Source organism: Argopecten irradians, chromosome 15, assembly GCF_041381155.1.
Source record: "Argopecten irradians isolate NY chromosome 15, Ai_NY, whole genome shotgun sequence".
Taxonomy (NCBI): domain Eukaryota; kingdom Metazoa; phylum Mollusca; class Bivalvia; order Pectinida; family Pectinidae; genus Argopecten; species Argopecten irradians.
Genome location: NC_091148.1, coordinates 4,198,625 through 4,220,606, shown reverse-complemented (window position 1 = coordinate 4,220,606; position 21,982 = coordinate 4,198,625). Strand labels below are relative to the sequence as shown.

The following is a 21,982-nucleotide window of genomic DNA, read 5'->3' as shown; positions in this document are numbered from 1 at the left end:
GCCTGTGCTATCACCGTATAGTTGGTTCACAAATAGTGTACTCCAACATCTGTAGAGCTAAAAGCCAGTGCTATCACCGTATAGTTGGTTCACAAATAGTGTACTCCAACATCTGTAGAGCTAAAAGCCTGTTTTCACAGTGAAAGTTTTTAACATTTGAATATATTTTGTCATTTTTGGCCAATATGGCAGCTCCTTTAGTCTAGTACTCAGTGATAGTATTATGTTGATAGATTACGACACCTTCATCTTCCTTGACATCTTTATTTGAACTGACTTACGGGATGACGTCACGTCAGACCATTGACTATGACGTCATAATCACAATAATAATTCACGACATCCTCGGGGCCGCGGAAAGTTATTAGATATAATTAAGCATTGAAGTCACTATTTTAAAATTTCATCGGGGTATGAAAGAAATTTTGTTTGCAAACTGTGTGAATCCGCGTAGCGGATTCTCACAAAAGTTTGCAAACAAAATTTATTTCATACCCCGATGAAATTAAAAAATAGTGACTTCAACGCTTATAATTAATTTTCCAGGCTGCTTTATAAAATGAAATACGTTTACACGTACGATTCCATTGATTTCTTTCCAAGGAATTATTTTTTTCCAAATCAATACGCAACGTCAATGTTTTTATTGTGACGTCACGATAACGTCGCGTTTCCGCACCATTCTCGGATTTTCTTTCATCGTGGAATGAAAAAAATGAATAGGCCAATCAGAAAGCCAGAAACAAAGAGAAAATTAATTATTAACACATAAAAAGAATATTTATAGTATAAATTTACACAAAGTTATTGATAAAACAATGTCCATTGAAAGCGTACAATGGGGTGCTTCGCGTTGTGTTTGTTATGTTCACTAGATAATTAAGGTTTTTGTATACGATATTTTTAAGTTATTCTGACAATGTCCATGTTTTGATTTTCCCTTCTGCTGCCAATTTTGCTCTTCTTTGGATCCTTGGCGTGCAATCTGTGACATCCTTGATATTAACCTCCAAGGGGTAGAGTTTGACAATAGGGCGATTTGTTCTTCCGGATGCCGTATCTACAGTTGCTGCTCTAACAAATCCATCCTTGCCTCTTATCATTTCTTTGACAATTGCTAATTTCCATTTACCTCTTGTCGAATTGTCATGAATTTGAACAACATCTCACTCTTTGATTGTTTGTGTAGCATGTCCGGACTTTTTGTGGAATTCACGCAATGAAGTGACATATTCTTGTTTCCATCTATACCAGAAATGTTCGAAAAGTTGTTGCTTTCTTGAAAATCGTTTTAAAAGTTGATCATGGGAAACGTCCTCTGTAATTTCATCCTCATTAAAACTACTGCTCTCATCTGGATACGGTAGTCCTTTAAGCTTTTTTCCATACAAAGAATGTGATGGGCAGAGTGGATATATGTTAATGGTCGGTCGTTAAGAATAGCCTCAAACTCTGTAGTTATTGTTGATAATACTTCCATCGTCACATATGCGCGTCCGAGTACTTTCTTTATGCAATCCTTGGTTATCCCAATCAGTCTTTCCCAATATCCACCATACCACGACGCTCGCTTAGGTATAAAATTCCATACAGTTCCTGCTTGGCAAAGTGCGTCAGTTACGGCAACAGATTGACTTAGTCGTCGAATTTTCTCCGCCGCAGAAACGAATGTAGTAGCATTATCTGACATCATAATTTTTGGTAAGGACTTTCGGCTGATAAATCGGCGAAAAGCTCGAAGAAACGATTCTTCGGTTAAGTCAGGTACTATCTCTGAATGGACCGCTGTTGTGTTCGCGCACGTAAAAAGGCATATGTACACCTTTTGCTGATTTTCACGTGTAGTTCTCCTGTAAAGTCAACTCCAGTAACAGAGAAGGGTTCACTGCCCAGCATCCTATCTTTTGGTAAAGGAGGTGGAGCTGGAGCCAAATATGGTTTCCCATATACTTTTTAGCCCACCATCAACTATTCAAATCGCTTTTTATCCGTGGTCCGTCCTTCCGTCCATCCGTCCTTCCGTCCGTTAACAATTCTTGTTACCGCTATTTCTCAAAAAGTACTGAAGGGATGTTTTTCAAATTTTATATGGAGGTCCCCCAAGGGCCCTTGTTGTGCATATTGTATTTTGGGACCAATCGGTCAACAATATGGCCGCCAGGCAGCCATCTTGGATTTTGATAGTTAAAGTTTGTTAGCACTATTTCTCAGAATGTACTGAAGGGATCTGTCTCAAATTGCATGTGCAGGTTCCCCTAGGGGCTTAGTTTTGCATATTGCATTTTGGGACTGATTGATGAACAAGATGGGCGACAGGCCGCCATCTTGGATTTTGATAGTTATATTTTGTTACTGCTATTTCTCAGAAAGTACCGAAATAATTCTTCTCAAATTTCATGTACAGGTTTGCCTAGGGCCCTAGTTATGTTATGCATATTGCATTTTGGGACCGATCAATGAACAAGATGGCCGACAGGCCGCCATCTTGGATTTTGAGAATTGAAGTTTGTTACAGCTCTTTCTCAGAAAGTACTGAAGGGATCTGTCTCAAATTGCATGTGCAGGTTCCCTAGGTCCCTGGTTATGTATATTGCATTTTGGGACCGATTGATGAACAAGATGGCCGACAGGCCGCCATCTCGGATTTTGATAGTTAAAGCTTGTTACCACTATTTCTCAAAAAGTACTCAAGGGATCTGTATCAAATTGCATGTGCAGGTTCCCCTAGGGGTCTAGTTGTGCATATTGCATTTTCGGACTGATCGGTGAACAAGATGGCCGACAGGACGCCATCTTGGATTTTGATAGTTTAAGCTTGTTACCACTATTTCTTAGAAAGTACTGAAGGGATCTGTCTCAAATTTTATGTGCAGGTTCTTCTAGGTCCCTGGTTATGCAGATTGTATTTTGGTATCGATCGGTGTACAAGATGGCCGATAGGACGCCACCTTGGATTTTGATAGTTAAAGCTTGTTACCACTATTTCTCAGAAAGTACTCAAAGGATCTGTATCAAATTCCATGTGCAGGTTCCCCTAGGGGTCTAGTTGTGCATATTGAAGCTCTCCTGCTGTCAGTTTCCCTTGATTCCTGTCCTCCCGTTTACGTAAGTTGTTAAAAAAATCGGATGACCTATGCTGTGACGCGTAATAGTTTCTGATACGAATTAAATCTTTCTATCTGGACTATGTCCGTTATGTTGCTCGTGGGTTCCATTCCTTTGTCCTTTGCAGTTTCAGAACAATTCTCTTTCCCATTGTTCTCAATGGCTGACAACACAGTTGTGTCGCATTCTTTCCATACAGGCCAACTCTGGGGTTGGGTTATCCAAGGTGGTCCATGAAACCATAGTGAGTTGTCTTGAAATTCTTCAGCAGATATGCCCCTGGTTTGTAATTCTGCCGGATTAAAATGCGTAGGAACATATCGCCAGTGTTTGGATCCAGTTAAATCGTTGATTTCTTTCCTTCTGTTTTTTTATGAATTTGTTTTGTCGTTTCTCCGACGATAGCCAGTGTATGACTATTTGACTGTCACTCCAATATACAACACGTTCAAGTTCTAATTCATCCAGTAAATGTCACCCCAAGCGAGCTCCTAATACTGCAGCCATCAACTCTAGTTGTGGTAATATCATTCCCTTTATAGGAGCAACTCGATTCTTGGCCATTACGAAAGATGCTTCAGTATGATTGACAATGTATGCGCAAGCTCCATATGCTTTTTGACTTGCGTCTACGAAGACTTGCAATGTAGAATCCTTTATCGTATTGTCGGATTAGACAAAATACTTCCTGGGAATCGAAGTTTTCGCGGTAACGAGTGCTGTATCTACCAAAATATCTATCCATGAAGTTTTTACATCTTCTCATAGTTTTTCATCCCATGAGAGTCCATCCTTCCAAAGTCTCTGCATCAGTAATTTTACATGAATGGTGACTAGTCCAAGTATGCCTAATGGGTCATAAATTGATGCTGATTGTTTCAAAACTTCACGTTTAGTGGCTAACAGGTTGTCTATATCCGCTCTTGCTTTCTCGGCGAAAGCGATAGTGTCCGACACCGGATTCCATCTCATTCCAAGTATCTTAACAACATTGTCGGTGTCATGTACATTCTCATTCTCGGCTGCCTTCCGTAAGTCTTTACTGTTTGATGACCAAGACCTCAGATTGAATCCAGCTTGTCTCAGCAAATCTCTTGAACCGCGGAAGTAGTGTAAAGCTTCCTGTACAGTGTTCAAGGATGAAAGTATGTTATCTACAAATATATTTCTTTGTAGTTCATTGGACAATTCTGTCTGACTGCCGTTGAGATGTTTCAGAAGTGTCGCGTTTAAAATGAATGGAGAAAACGTGGCGCCAAAGAGTACCGCTTTGAATCTGTAGGTTATCAATGGACTATTGGGGTCTGATGGATCACGAAGCCAGAAAATCTTGTCACATCTCTGTCTCCTTCATCAAGGTTTACGTTAAAGAATGCCTTTTCAATGTCTGCAGATATTCCATATTTCTTCACTCGAAATCTCGCGATGAGTCCTGTAATGTCATTAAGTTTAGGAGGAGTGGACAGAAGACAGTCGTTTAAACTTGGAGATTCTGAATCTTGATGGCAACTGCAATCGTAAACGATCCTGATTGGTGTAGTTGTCGAGTCTTTTTTCACAGGGTGGTGTGGTATGTAATGTATTTTGTCCCCTGATTTGATGTTGTCATCCAAAACTTTCTCTATGAATCCTCTCTTTTCTTGGTCAGATATGATGTCTCCATACATCTTCAATAGGTTTGGTTCCCGAACGAGTCGTTTAACGACATTAACCGTTCTGTTTCTTGTGACAAATTCATTTGTCGGAAGTTCTTGGTGGTCCTCACGCCAGGGCAACTTAGCAGTATATCTATCGTTCTTGAAGGATATTGAAGTATTCTGATATTCTTCCGTGTAACTCGTAGAAGTAGTAGAGGTGTCTTGTGTATCCTTTACTCCAAGAGATTCAATTTTCCAAAACTTTCTAAGTCAACTTCCTCTGATTTGTGGTTTATCAAAATGTTCATGATCGCAGTATTCATGAATCCCATCGTAGGTGCAACAGTTGTTGAGTTTGTGTGTGTGATGATTGGACCGGATAACAGATATCCTAATTTGGACTTGAAAGCTGTCGGTCCACTCCCACGAATCACTTTGTCCTGTACTATTAACCAATAGTAGTCTGCTCCAATTAGGAGTTTTATGCTGAATTTCTCATGATGTGTCACTTGGTGAGCTAGCTGTAATCCTCGTAAATAAGGCAACTTTGGAGCGTTAATCCGGGCTTTCATCTCTATTGGCGCGACTATCTTTGGTAAGATTACTACCTCCATCGGGATTCTATCTCCGCTGACAGATTCAATGTATATGCGTGCAGTTTTTAGATGACGTAAAAAGCGGCTTTTTAGATGACGTAAAAAGCGGCTATTTTCATGTTAATAGTTCCCGTAATCTCGATATTTAGTTCTTTGGCTAAATCCTCGGTCATGAAAGAATTCTGTGCTCCTTCGTCTAAAAGAATGCATGATGTAGCGTGTTGAAATTCAGACCATACTGGGGCTGTAGCGGTCTTTAATAAAACCTCGGAATGAGATGTAATCTTTGATAAGTGAAGCGCTGCGGTTTTCTCCTCCTTGTCAGCACCTTTATTTCCCTCCGATACATAAACCTTAGGATTCAGCGATTGTGGAATCTGGTCATTACATATACTAGTGTGATGTCTTTTCCCGCATTTTCTACACTTGAATTTGGAATGACAGTTACTCACTTTATGTGAACCAAAACAGTTGAAACAAACGTTCTTGGACTTCACATATCTATGCGTGCTTTGTAATCGGTGATGTTTGTACATTGATTAGGTGAGTGCATCTCCCGGCAAAACAAACACGGCTTTCTAGAATTGGCGCTTATATTCGGTATACCTTGTGTCTTTCCTTTTATCCTCTTGTTGTCTGAAGTTCCGGTTACAAAAAGTTGCCGTAGGTATAACTTCCGGTTCAGTTTCTCCCGGTTCCAAAATGCATATTTCCTTCTCGATAGCCTCGCGCAACGATTTCAACTCCCAATTATCGCCTCCGTTATCTCTAGTGATAATCTGTCTTACGTTGGGCGGTAGTTTGTTCTTGATTATTGGTATAAGGAGAGACCCAAATGATTCCTCACACTGTCCTAAAGACTCTATACCTCTGATGTACGACTCCATCTTATCATGAAATGATCTGAGACTACTTGCGTTAAATCGCGGGGCAGGGATATTTATCAAATGTTCCATGTGTGCGTTTGTAACTTTGCGGGTCTGTCCAAACATTTTCAAGAGAATGTCTATAGCTTGTAAATAGCTATTGTTCGTGATAGGAAGACCTTCAATGCACTGTGACGCTTGGCCATGTAATTGTGCTTTTAGATAACTAAATTTTTGAATGTCTGTCAAACAAGTATTGAAATGAATCGTTGACTGGAACGATTCCCAGAATGTTTTCCACTGTAATAATTATATCCCCATCAAAAATCGGGAGACTCAGCTTAGGAAGTTTATGAAATTGAGAAGATACACTTGAACTTGAAGAAAGCTGGTGTCCGCTTACGTTTGTATTAATTCTGGGGGCAAAGTTCTTTGCGTTGACATTTAACGACTGTGAAATTTCATTCTGAGCGTGGTGCGAAACTGGTATGTTTGACTGGTCAATGTACTTGAGAATTTCAGCGATTTCACAATCAACTTCAAATATATACTTATCTGAGTTTTCGAATTCATCGGCAATGTCGTCTTCTTCAATTAGGGTAAGTATCTGTTCATTGATGTTCTGGATGTTTGCCTGTTTTTCTTGTACCAATGCCAAAGCTGTGTGGATTCCGGTGAAGTCATCATTTGATTTAAAATCCTCTAATTTTCCTAGCAGCCGTGTTATGGCCCGCTTGTTGCCAGTTCTTATGTTCTTTAGCTTCTGTAGCTCCATTCTTTACGTTTGTCACGGCACCAGTATTATGTTGATAGATTACGACACCTTCATCTTACTTGACATGACATCACGTCAGACCATTGACTATGACGTCATAATCACTATAATAATTCACGACAGATAGTAACCCTTTCAGTATCGAGGTTGATTTAGCTGCAGTTTTGCGTCAAAATGGCATCCCCGTCAAAAACTGTATACTGTTACTGACAGTAATAGGACATAAAACAACCAGCCTATCAGTAGAAAATAACGAAAGGAATTGTCAGTAAAGTCCTTCAATAATGATATGCGAAATAGCTGTAACAAACTTCAGCGATCAAAATCCATTAGATATTATTGATGATAGTCTTAATTGCAATGTGCACTACAAGAGTATAGGGAACCTACAAATATATACACTGTAAAAATGAAATTTCAGAAAGAACGTGATTCAAACCGCTTTTCGTCCGTCCGTCCGTTACCAATTCTTGTTACCACTATTTCTCAGAAAGTACTGAATGGATCATTCTCAGATTTCATACGTGGGTTCATCCTCGATACCCCAGGGGTTCCGATCACTTACGATCTCTACACCCCTGGATTATCTCATAGTGAAATTGAAGGCAGCTCAGTGGAAAACATTTGACCAATCACAGGCTAGCAAAGATTTCCTTTGAAGACTACAGAGAGAGCGACGCCTAACATCACAGTCAACCACAGTGTACCGTTATACGGCTCTTTTGATTCTGTTGCCTCAAGTTTTACTGTGATATAGTCCAGGGGTGTAGATATTGTAAGTGATAGGAACCCCTGGAATATCGAGGATGATGTAGGTTCCCCTAGGGCCCTAGTTATGCAAATTGCGCCTTGAAACCGATCGGTCAATAAGATGGCCGTCAGACAGCCATCTTGGATTTTGATAGTTTGTTATCGTTGTTCTAAAATTTCATGAGTAGGTTCCCCTAGGGCCCTAGTTGTGCTTATTGCATTTTGGGACCAATCGCTGAACAATATGACCGCTAGGCAGCCATCGTGGATTTTGATAGTTCAAGTTCACCGGGGCTAATCGTACAAACCGGGCTACGCTATTTACGCTCGTGGAAACGCTTCTTTTACTTAGAAAAATGTCGTCTGGGGGAACGTATGTGATAAATATTTGCTCGGCGTTCAACTCACGTTCAAGAATTCAAATATACAAGTTACCCACGGAACAATAGAGTTATTCACCAATGCGTAGAAGCAAAATTGATGTTTTATTGTATTATACTTTGCCCGGTATTTCGCGCACAGTCTAACCGGGCCCGGTATGCCATATCATGGTTGAAAAGTGTGATTTTTGTTATATATTTAAACATATATATATATAAACGAGAGACAGAGATAAAACGCGATTCATTTTATAAAATCATCACAGATTTCCACTATTAGGTGACTTTTTCTCGTTGAATGTTACTGTTATAACTATATTTTCCAAATTACGCATTTGTTATGGCATCTCAAATTTCATATGTAGGTTCACCTAATGCATATTGCATTTTGGGACTGAACGGTGACCAAGATGGCCGACAGGCCGCCATCTTGTATTTTGATAGTTGAAGATTGTTACCGCTATTTCTCAGAAAATACTGAAGTGATCTGTCTCAAATTTTATGTGTAGTATGTTTGAAAGCAGAGAAAAGATTCCTCTTTTCATTGTCTGAGCACCAAGATCTCTCTTGTTATTTATGTACAGTATTCACAAGCTATACACTGTAATGTAAATGTCATTTTCCATACTGCGTTTAGAAAAAGCCCCATTTAACAGAGTTTTGAAGAAAAAAAAGTACATTTTCAGAAATACTAGGTAATTGATGTTTTCCTGAATGGGAAATTGACACACAAGAGATGTGAGGAATTACTCAAGCAGTTCTGATGGGTTCCATGGGTTTCGAATTTTTTGTGATTTGATTTAAACCGGACTTTATTTTGCGTCCGAGGATATAACGACAGTGATAGTAACCCTTGGAGTATCGAGGATATAACGACAGTGATAGTAACCCCTGGAGTATCGAGGATATAACGACAGTGATAGTAACCCTTGGAGTATCGAGGATATAACGACAGTGATAGTAACCCCTGGAGTATCGAGGATATAATGACAGTGATAGTAACCACTGGAGTATCGAGGATATAACGACAGTGATAGTAACCCCTGGAGTATCGAGGATATAACGACAGTGATAGTAACCCCTGGAGTATCGAGGATATAACGACAGTGATAGTAACCCCTGGAGTATCGAGGATATAACAACAGTGATAGTAACCCCTGAATTATCAATGATATAATGACAGTGACAGTAACCCCTGGAGTATCGAGGATATAACGACAGTGATAGTAACCCCTGGAGTATCGAGGATATAACGACAGTGATAGTAACCCCTGGAGTATCGAGGATATAACGACAGTGATAGTAACCCCTGGAGTATCGAGGATATAACGACAGTGAAAGTAACCCCTGGAGTATCGAGGATATAACGACAGTGATAGTAACCCCTGGAGTATCGAGGATATAACGACAGTGATAATAACCCCTGGAGTACATTTGTATCGAGGATATAACGACAGTGAAAATAACCCCTGGAGTATCGAGGATATAACGACAGTGATTGTAACCCCTGGAGTATCGAGGATGTAACGACAGCGACAGTAACCCCTGGAGTATCGAGGATATAACGACAGTGATAGTAACCCCTGGAGTATCGAGGATATAATGACAGTGATAGTAACCCCTGGAGTATCGAGGATATAACGACAGTGACAGTAACCCTGGAGTATCGAGGATATAACGACAGTGATAGTAACCCCTGGAGTATCGAGGATATAACGACAGTGATAGTAACCCCTGGAGTATCGAGGATATAACGACAGTGATAGTAACCCCTGGAGTATCGAGGATATAACGACAGTGATAGTAACCCCTGGAGTATCGAGGATATAACGACAGTGATAGTAACCCCTGGAGTATCGAGGATATAACGACAGTGATAGTAACCCCTGGAGTATCGAGGATATAACGACAGTGATAGTAACCCCTGGAGTATCGAGGATATAACGACAGTGATAGTAACCCCTGGAGTATCGAGGATATAACGACAGTGATAGTAACCCCTGGAGTATCGAGGATATCACGACAGTGATAGTAACCCCTGGAGTATCGAGGATATAACGACAGTGATAGTAACCCCTGGAGTATCGAGGATATAACGACAGTGATAGTAACCCCTGGAGTACCGAGGATATAACGACAGTGATAGTAACCCCTGGAGTACCGAGGATATAACGACAGTGATAGTAACCCCTGGAGTACCGAGGATATAACGACAGTGATAGTAACCCCTGGAGTATCGAGGATATAACGACAGTGATAGTAACCCCTGGAGTATCGAGAATATAACGACAGTGACAGTAACCCCTGGAGTATCGAGGATGGTGTTTCCCAACTTTTGATCCGATTCCTTCTTATAGACAGCAGTTTTGTCATAATCAGAAGGCATCCAATTTGGTGCTCCATTATCTTCCTATACAGCATCCATCCAGGAAGTGTCATTGAAGTCAGTAATCGATTGTCAATTAAGCTAAGTAGGCTTGTGTTTGATACTTCATTTAAATTACCAGATATGACACAGCGTATTGTTTACTAAGCAAAGTTTCAACCTTTAAACAACCCTTTTTAATCTCCATTAATGTGCATAGTTAGATATCATAGCCCGCATCTGTATACTGTCTAGATTTAACGTGAAGGCTATGTGAATATTTTGGAATATTGCCAGAACTGATAGAGTGACACGTGTTGTGGGGACACGTGTTTTCTATACACATGTATACTGTTAAAGGATTCTCATACTTAGCTTCCGAAAGGTAAAATAAATTACGGGGAAACACGTGTATTAGCGGTATTATATTAAATGGGGAATTTCGGGATGACATGCTTCTCTGAAAAAGGCAGCTTAGTGAAACACTGCAGGGAAATAGTTTTGATGTTATAAATCAGGGTATGTATTAATTCTTTGTTTAATGTTGAGAAAATGTGACTGAGAGTTTAGTTATTTATTTACATTGAAAGTTTCATAATTTTGCTTAATATTTTGCATAAAAATTCTGGGATTTCCGAAAACTATCAATTATTATCAATATAGAGGATATAAATATATAGCTGAGGCTTACCAAATGCATTAATGTATGTCTCGTTTTAACTTGTTTTTAAATCATCATCATCATCAGGATATCATCATCATCATCGTATCACCATTTGGGCATGCACTGATTCCCATATACAATGTCCATGTATATCGGCCTGATGTTTTCTAGAAAAAATGGTTCCTTAACTGTATGATTTTTTTTTTAAATTTCATTGAAATGAAGTTAGAACTATAAGGTTATTATCGGATATGTATCTCCATGTTATAAAGATCTATTCAACGTAATATTTGGATAAACATCCATGGGTTACATGTATATAGTAAGCACAACAACTTTGTATAAAGGTGCAAGATATCCAACTTTGGCCTTTTTCGGTAATACTTGGTGTCAACTGAATTACTTCTCTATGTTATCTTTCATGTAATTTGCACTCTAACAAACTAGTGTAAAATATGTAATGTGTGAATATGGAAGCATATATGCATGTATGTTTCAAATCCATAAAAGTACCAACAGACTATTGAGATAAGAGGACATATTGGATGAAATAGAAATATAATGCATTTTGTTAACGGCTCCAGATCAATGTCTGACATTTTAAAAACTTTCGGGTAATATCGGAATCCCAAATCGGAAAAGACCGGAACAGCTCGGACATTTCCGAGCTATTTTCAACGTGTACACAAGCAAAAGCAATCTATATAGTGAATTATTTAATAACTTCTTGAATACGAACTTGACAAAAGTCGGTAAATATGGAATGTTTAAGATATGTAGAACACTTTAAATGTTTTTATTTTTTATGACAAGAGCAAGTCATAGACAATGCAACTCTAATATAGGACACGTTAAAAATGTCACGATTCCGACCGTGTTACGTCATTCTTTTGTTGACGTTGATATATGAGTCCTGATGTAGCGTTCGTAAGAAGTTTGGATGGTGTATATGAGTTCTCAAAACCTCGCATAAAATACGGGATATACTGTCTCCACTAAACCAATTATTTGCGTGAAAGGAGAATTTAAATGGAAAAATATAATGTTTCATTTGACACAGAAATTCTACCTTCATCTTGTATGAACGGATATTCTACCGTGACGCCAGTAAGATTAGAGATGGATAGAATATTACATAAGTATGAATTATTATTATTTGACACAGAAATTCTACCATCATCTGGTATGAAACGATATCCTACCGTGACGTCAGAATAGAGATGTTTATAAGTATGAAATAGTATGTATGTTAACAATCGGCACACCTCTAAAGCGCCACTCTCACGTGGCAAGATTCCCCATGTCCTCGGCACACCTCTAAAGCGCCACTCTCACGTGGCAAGATTCCCCATGTCCTCGGCACACCTCTAAAGCGCCACTCTCACGTGGCAAGATTCCCCATGTCCTCGGCACACCTCTAAAGCGCCACTCTCACGTGGCAAGATTCCCCATGTCCTCGGCACACCTCTAAAGCGCCACTCTCACGTGGCAAGATTCCCCATGTCCTCGGCACACCTCTAAAGCGCCACTCTCACGTGGCAAGATTCCCCATGTCCTCGGCACACCTCTAAAGCGCCACTCTCACGTGGCAAGATTCCCCATGTCCTCGGCACACCTCTAAAGCGCCACTCTCACGTGGCAAGATTCCCCATGTCCTCGGCACACCTCTAAAGCGCCACTCTCACGTGGCAAGATTCCCCATGTCCTCGGCACACCTCTAAAGCGCCACTCTCACGTGGCAAGATTCCCCATGTCCTCGGCACACCTCTAAAGCGCCACTCTCACGTGGCAAGATTCCCCATGTCCTCGGCACACCTCTAAAGCGCCACTCTCACGTGGCAAGATTCCCCATGTCCTCGGCACTACTTCATCTATCTCTAACATATATAAAGTGCACATTTTTAGCTCACCTGGCCCGAAGGGCCGGTGAGCTTATGTCATGGCGCGGCGTCCGTCGTCCGTCCGTCCGTCCGTCCGTCCGTCCGTCGTCCGTCCGTCCGTCGTCCGTCCGTCGTCCGTCCGTCAACATTTCCTTTAAATCGCTACTAGTCATAGAGTTCTGCATGGATTGTAACCAAACTTGGCCACAAACATCCTTGGGGGAGGGGGAACAGAACTTGTATAAATTTTGGCTCTGTCCCCCCCGGGGCAGGAGGGGCGGGGCCCAATAGGGGAAATAGAGGTAATTCCTATAAATCGCTACTTGTCCTAGAGTTCTGCATGGATTGTAACCAAATTTGGCCACAAACATCCTTGGGGGAGGGGGAACAGAACTTGTATAAATTTTGGCTCTGTCCCCCCCCCGGGGCAGGAGGGGCGGGGCCCAATAGGGGAAATAGAGGTAAATCCTATAAATCGCTACTTGTCCTAGAGTTCTGCATGGATTGTAACCAAATTTGACCACAAAAATCCTTGGGGGAGGGGAAACAGAACTTGTATAAATTTTGGCTCTGGTCCCCCAGGGGCAGGAGGGGCGGGGCCCAATAGGGGTAATAGAGGTAAATCCTCTAAATCGCTACTTGTCATAGAGCTCTGAATGGAATGTAACAAAATTTGGCCACAAACATCCTTTGGGGAAGGGGAACAGAACTTGTATAAATTTTGGCTCTGGTCCCCCGGGGGCAGGAGGGGCGGGGCCCAATAGGGGTAATAGAGGTAAATCCTTTAAATCGCTACTAGTCATAGAGTTCTGAATGGAATGTAACCAAATTTGGCCACAAGCATCCTTTGGGGAAGGGGAACAGAACTTGTATAAATTTTGACTCTGGCCCCCCGAGGGCAGGAGGGGTGGGGCCCAATAGGGGTAATAGAGGTAAATCCTATAAATCACTTCTTGTCCCAGAGTTTTGCTTGGATTGTGACCAAATTTGGCCATAAACATCCTTGGGGGAAGGGGAACAGAACTTGTATAGATTTTGGCTCTGACCCCCTGGGGGCGGGAGGGGTGGGGCCCAATAGGGGATTTAGAGGTTAATATTAAAATTCCTTCAGAAAAGAAACAATGAACCTGTATTCAGAACATTACTTCGCATTACAAACCAGGTGAGCGATACAGGCCCTCTGGGCCTCTTGTTTTAGTGGTGCTGGTCTGTGCATGTGTATAAATTTTAACGATATATAATATTACATATGTATGAAAGTATGCATTTCAGGTTAAATCCTCGCCAATTTTGTCAATGTATTCATGTATTCTATGCCCATTTCGCGCCAGCCTTTATGAAAATATAAATAGCCGATTGTTTGAAAATAGATTAATTGGGATATGGAAATTCAATTCTTTTTTTTCTGTTTTCTTTTTTGTCTAAAACCGTCCGCTTGCTTCTATTGCTTAAATGGACCTTGTCTGCCTTTAGTGTTGATAACCTCTTGTGCTCAAATCAGGTGTTTGTCTGCTGCATTTAAATAAACCTAATTACCTGCCATGTTCATAACTCTTTGACTATCAAGTTCGACAAAATCTTTTTCGCTAGTGTTGAATTGTTTAATTAAACATCGCTACCATTTTATATTATAGAAACAATTTTCAGTTTCTTGCTTTGCTTTTTAATTAGGTTTCTCTGCTACTTCAAAATACCTTTAGTACTGCTGATTGTCCTCAGGCATAAGTTACATGTAGGTTTGATGGGCCCAATTTCATGAACATTGAACATTCCATCTAAGTTAAAAACTCGTGAACTTAAAATTCGTCATAAAAAAAAGCATTAATAAGTTTTAATTTAGAAAAAATCTTCACACACGGAAATTCGGGGAAGTTGATCCTGCTTTGTTGACTATGCCGACAATATAAGTAAACTTAATTGTTCATTGAACTTGTTTACGGAGTAAATAATAAACATGGCCAATATTCAGTACATACTTGTCAGCTTTAAACATACCACAGAATTTTATATTTAATTACAGTAATAATATTTGAATTGTTTAATCTGTATTAGATCTCTTAATCCTCATGAATATGTTAATTGTATTATAATGTTAGGGGACGGAATAACTTGTGCCTGATCCTTTTATGTTTACAATCAAATATGTTAACAGTAAAATACTATTAAGTAATTATAAGAACATCGAATATTAGATTTTCATGCCATTAACTGACGGCAAAAGTGTGGTCAAAATTTCAAGCTATAAAGAGACCCGAAAACGGATTTAGTATATACATGTACTTGTATCAAACACGAAGTAACTATGCATTGAAAAGCTCTCGTGTCAACCAAGATCAGATGTGACCTTTCACAATGACCTGACAGTAATATTTCATATTCCAGGAGAAATGTTCCATGGAATTTGATTTTGTTTAACAGTTTTGTAAAGTTATTCTACAAAGACTAGTAAATAGGGCAGAAATGCACGTTAATGCTGTTACCAATTCTCGTGTTCATGTGATGTTGTTTATGTTACAGACCCCATTTATGTTCCAATAGAGTTCATTGCGGTCCCTACATTCGTGAAATGTGGGGACCGCAATGCACTCTGGAAGAGATTGAACATGTTCCTATTACACCACAAATGTCGTTTTTAGTAGTACATGCTGATTATCGACCCAAGGTTGCGTAGAAAACATAAAGATCACATTAGGAAATTAACCAACGTCGCCAATAGGTGGCGTTGATTGGTAGGCTAATAGCCCACGTCTCTATTAGGTGGCGCTGACCGATGGAGTAGCAACCGAAGTCTCCATCCAAATTGGTATGTAGACAGGACAACTGTAGATAACGATCATGTTAAACACACGCATCATTTGTCCCGTGATGTTTCCCGAACACTGCCCTCCTGCCATTTTCCACAATTATTCCACGACTAACACACTCGCCTTTACGTGTAACTGTTACGATGTATGTAAAACACATTGGTGTACATTGAGTGGGTTTATATAGGTACCTTGTCGGACTTCCCAAGGCTAATATACAGTATAGCATCTTCTTGTCGGACTTCCTTAAGGCTGTACTGTATATACAGTATAGCATCTTCTTGTCGGACTTCCCAAGGCTAATATACAGTATAGCATCTTCCCTCTCGAAGGCAGGTCGACTTCTCTTGGTGTACATTGAGTGGGTTTATATATAGGTACCTTGTCGGACTTCCCAAGGCTAATATACAGTATAGCATCTTCCCTCTCGAAGGCAGGTCGACTTCTCTTGGTGTACATTGAGTGGGTTTTATATAGGTACTCCTTGTCGGACTTCCCAAGGCTAATATACAGTATAGCATCTTCTTGTCGGACTTCCCAAGGCTAATATACAGTATAGCATCTTCTTGTCGGACTTCCCAAGGCTAATATACAGTATAGCATCTTCCCTCTCGAAGGCAGGTCGACTTCTCTTGGTGTACATTGTGAGTGGGTTAATATAGGTACCTTGTCGGACTTCCCAAGGCTAATATACAGTATAGCATCTTCCCTCTCGAAGGCAGGTCGACTTCTCCTTGGTGTACATTGAGTGGGTTTATATAGGTACCTTGTCGGACTTCCCAAGGCTAATATACAGTATAGCATCTTCCCTCTCGAAGGCAGGTCGACTTCTCTTGGTGTACATTGAGTGGGTTTATATAGGTACCTTGTCGGACTTCCCAAGGCTAATATACAGTATAGCATCTTCCCTCTCGAAGGCAGGTCGACTTCTCTTGGTGTACATTGAGTGGGTTTATATAGGTACCTTGTCGGACTTCCCAAGGCTAATATACAGTATAGCATCTTCCCTCTCGAAGGCAGGTCGACTTCTCTTGGTGTACATTGAGTGGGTTTATATAGGTACCTTGTCGGACTTCCCAAGGCTAATATACAGTATAGCATCTTCCCTCTCGAAGGCAGGTGTCGACTTCTCTTGGTGTACATTGAGTGGGTTTATATAGGTACCTTGTCGGACTTCCCAAGGCTAATATACAGTATAGCATCTTCTTGTCGGACTTCCCAAGGCTATATACAGTATAGCATCTTCCCTCTCGAAGGCAGGTCGACTTCTCTTGGTGTACATTGAGTGGGTTTATATAGTCCAGGTCGGACTTCCCAAGGCTAATATACAGTATAGCATCTTCTTGTCGGACTTCCCAAGGCTAATATACATTAGTTGGGATAGCATCTTTTGTCGGACTTCCCAAGGCTAATATACAGTATAAAGCATCTTCTTGTCGGACTTCCCCAAGGCTAATATACAGTATAGCATCTTCTTGTCGGACTTCCCAAGGCTAATATACAGTATAGCATCTTCTTGTCGGACTTCCCAAGGCTAATATACAGTATAGCATCTTCCCTCTCGAAGGCAGGTCGACTTCTCTTGGTGTACATTGAGTGGGTTTATATAGGTACCTTGGTCGGACTTCCCAAGGCTAATATACAGTATAGCATCTTCTTGTCGGACTTCCCAAGGCTAATATACAGTATAGCGATCTTCTTGTCGGACTTCCCAAGGCTAATATACAGTTATAGCATACTTCTTGTCGGACTTCCCAAGGCTAATATACAGTATAGCATTTCTTGGCGGACTTCCCAAGGTAATATACAGTATAGCATCTTCTTGTCGGACTTCCCAAGGGCTAATATACAGTATAGCATCTTCTGGTCGGACTTCCCAAGGCTAATATACAGTATAGCATCTTCTTGTCGGACTTCCCAAGGCTAATATACAGTATAGCATCTTCTTGTCGGACTTCCCAAGGCTAATATACAGTATAGCATCTTCTTGTCGGACTTCCCCATGCCAAGGCTAATATCTCCAATGCAGTATCAGTATCTTCTCTTGTTCGGACATTCCCAAGGCTAATATACAGTATAGGCATCTTCTTGTCGGACTTCCCAAGGCTAATATACAGTATAAGCATCTTCTTGTCGTCGGACTTCCCAAGGCTAATATACAGTATAGCATCTTCTTGTCGGACTTCCCCAAGGCTAATATACAGTATAGCATCTTCTTGTCGGACTCCCAAGGCTAATATACAGTGATAGCATCATTCATGTCGGACTTTCCCAAGGCTAATATACAGTATAGCATCTTCTTGTCGGACTTCCCACAAGGCTAATATACAGTATAGCATCTTCTAATTCTGGACTATGTCGCATCTTCTGACGCAAGGCTAATATACAGTATAGCTTGTCGACTTCCCAAGGCTAATATACAGTATAGAATCTTCCTCTGTCTCGAAGGCAGGTCGACTTCTCTTGGTGTACATTGAGTGGGTTTATATAGGTACCTTGTCGGGACTTCCCTAGGCTAATATACAGTATAGCATCTTCTTGTCGGACTTCCCAAGGCTAATATACAGTATAGCATCTTGTCGGACTTCCCAAGGCTAATATACGTATAGCATCTTCCTTGTCGGACTTGCCAAGGCTAATATACAGTGGGTATTTAGCATCTTCTTGTCGGACTTCCCAAGGCTAATATACAGTATAGCATCTTCTTGTCGGACTTCCCAAGGCTAATATACAGTATAGCATCTTCTTGTCGGACTTCCCAAGGCTAATATACAGTATAGCATCTTCTTGTCGGACTTGCCAAGGCTAATATACAGCATCTTCCCTCTCGACTTAACTTCTCTGTACTCCATTGGGCCTTGACAATGGGCAATTTGTAAGCGATTTGATTGTGCATTGAGTTGGTAAAACCAGTTTCTGGGACGATCAGCAAACGTAGGTGATTAGGGTTTTCACATTTTAATTTCTAGCAGACTTTTCTCAGTTATTTTCTTTCTTTAATAATCAATGTCGCTCGATCATGACGTTTACACTAAGTAGTAATCTTTTTCATTTTTTTTTTATTTTGCAGGCAAGGAAGTCGACCATTTAAAGCATTTTGATGCTCTTGAAGACCACTGAGAATCGGCATGCTGAATGACAAAGATGCCCGTCGCGCGCAGCTTGCCGCTATGTTACCACTTCCGACTCGCCTGCCTGACGGACGTCACGTGATGGTCAGTTATATGACTGGACACCAACTAACGGAAACGTATAATATAATTCAGGCATGCGCAGAGCAAAGTGATGGATTTGGACTCGATGAATTCCGAAATGAAGATGAGTTCCGAAATGAGGTGGGTGATTCGGACTGTTTTCGCGATTGTTAGTAAGGAATCGGGGACAATGTTGGCAGCCTTTATCTTGACCGTTAGTAAATTTTACCGAGGGTCAAGTGGCGCTGTTGACCCCTACATCCTGGTGCACCCCGTCGGAAAGGCGGAAAGGTATAGGACTTTTCTGTCTCCGGACCATCATAGAATTTTCTCAAAGACTAGGCTTTGATGCCATGTACATAGACACTTTCTGCAACAACGAGGCTATGATGAAGATATTAGGCATTGTCGGGGGATTCACTCGGGTGGGTTATCTCCCCCTAGGAGGGAAGCTGATGAACGGGATGGTTGTAGGGTCATATATATATTATATGTCGTTACTGACCAATACTCGTGACGACGGACAATGGGATCAAATAATGGAGGACAACAATGGAAACTGACCACAAGTCAGACGTAATGCACGTGTAGTTTTATAACTTTTATGTAAGGGAGACAATCGTGGTGGAAAGGGAGACAATCGCATTTGAAATCATCGTCATTATTTCTTTATGTGAGAACTTGGTGAAGCGTGACTGGAAATTGTGTGCACCGACATCGAACATTTAATTCTAACGTAGATTATATTGCATATTGTATATAGTAAATCTAGTATGATAATTTGAAGTATATGCTTGTTGTTTTGATAGCCATATTCAAACTTGTTTGGACATTTTAAAGATGCATGTTTCATGTTCCAACTTTGTCGAATGCAATTTTTATATGAATTATCTAAATTTAGTTATTTAAAAATGGTTTTTATTTTTATAAAGTTTTGGTTTGCATGCCACTGCGTGGTTTAGAGTTTTTTCCTGGTGAAAGCTGTCATTTTGTGTTAATGCCCGAATTCTTCTGCTAATTATATATATAATCTAATGCCTGTGTATACAAGCAATGCTGAATAATTCGGACTAATACAAGTGACATACATATACACGCGTTAGCGCTCCTCGGAAGATATGTACAATAGCTTCTGATATTCATAGCCGCTATGAAAATTAGAAAAATACATTTAATCTATATATTTACATTAGAATAATTTATTGAAATAAAAATCATTGAAAAGCTATTATATTATATTTAAAACTATGACACCCATATACGACGAGAAAGAGATTAATGGAACAGCTGGATGACAAAGTCGTTCCACAACGTCGCGTTTTCAAGCTTCCGCCTTCCGGTCGACCTATTTTTGCAAATGACAAAAGATAAACAAGAAATATAGTTAAAATAATATTTGGTTGACTTACTACAGTAAACGTTAGTTGATTCTATATCAAGAAACAACACGTTAGAGATTATGCATTAAAATATTGTGGGGATTATTTTTTTAGATATGAAACTGGCGTATTGTTTGAAATCAGCTGATCGATGCACGAGAATCGTTGTATTCATAGTGTATTCATAGTGTTTTCATAGGCAAATGTTTTGTTTTCGTCAGTTGGTTGGTTAATTTAGTGGCGAAACACTCAGAATGTAAATATACGTGATGCTGATAATTTTTGCGGGTCAATATTTAGCGTTTTCATTTCTTTGAGGCAAATTAGATTTTACGTATTCTTAATTTCCAGGTCAAGGGTATTATACATAATTTACACATTCTTGTTTAGATGTTTTCACTGATCCATTTTTACGACAGTATCAATGAAAAGTAAATTCGCGAAAATGTATCGACCAAACGATATTGTCATTCATTTAGAAATACCAAAGGGATGGTTGTTTTATCTTGGCATTTGAGTTTTGATGTTTTTGTTTATTTTTAGACTTTTTTAATTTTTATTTTTGTAATGTTATTATTATGTCACAATCTGTAACATCGTCGGATTCTCGTGGTTGGTTGCATTTCGTTACACTTATTAACAATCGGAGCACACCTCGGAGAAGTTTCCGGCAGTCTTCGGAAATACATGTATATATCCGAAGATTGACGGAAATTACTACGAAATGTCGCGATTGACTCATTAACTGTAGCATAGTAGCGTACGTAGTGCAATCAGTCGTGGGTCTTCATCGATGAATATGTAAATATAAGATTGTAAATATAAGATTGTTTGCGACTGTAAATGGCATATTCATGAGTGTTGATGTGTAATTGTAAGTTGTTTTATTATTTCCCTATCACTTGACACTCACAGAGAAGTGTAGCTGCGATGACGTAGCGCTGGACGACGGACGGACGATTTCTGACAGATGGTCGGGAATGTGGAGACTGTGTATGATTATTCGTTCTAAGATAAGTGAAGCCCGAGTTTCCTTTCACCCTAACACCAGACATGAACTCCGTCACAGATTCGTGTGGTCAGATTTCCTTGTACGTAACAAACAGTAGCATCTTTATTTAGTCAATATCATTATAATTCATTTATTAGGATTTTTTCCTTCCTTTCTATACGCTTACAGACAACAACATATATATGTATGCCGTAATACTAATAAACATGGGTGTAAGGGTTAGAGGAACCTCAGAACTACCTGAACATGTTGGCCGAGTGTGTTCTTACAAAGCCATTTTAAAGGCGGTCTGTAACTAATCACTCTATATTATCGGCAGTGCAGAGTGTGAATTAGCCTTACTACTAAAAAACACACTCTCTCTCCGTCATTACGTGTACATGTAGACACAGGCCAATTAGTCAATTCTCTGGTAATCGGCACAAGGCCAAGACTAATTGATGTTACGATGTTCGTCTTGTACACTCAAAAACGTGCAAAAAGGGGCGGTACCAAGCAGTTTGATTGACAGCTGGCGATCCGCCAATTCGAGACCTACATGCTCGAACTAAATATGTAAATGAGTTGACCGTATA

At 40.1% G+C, this 21,982-nt stretch overlaps 1 pseudogene; it reads left to right on the top strand.

The window, feature by feature from the left end:
• The first annotated feature begins 8,939 nt into the window (after positions 1-8,939).
• On the top strand, positions 8,940-21,206 carry LOC138308435 (uncharacterized; annotated as a pseudogene).
• Positions 21,207-21,982: the final 776 nt, after the last annotated feature.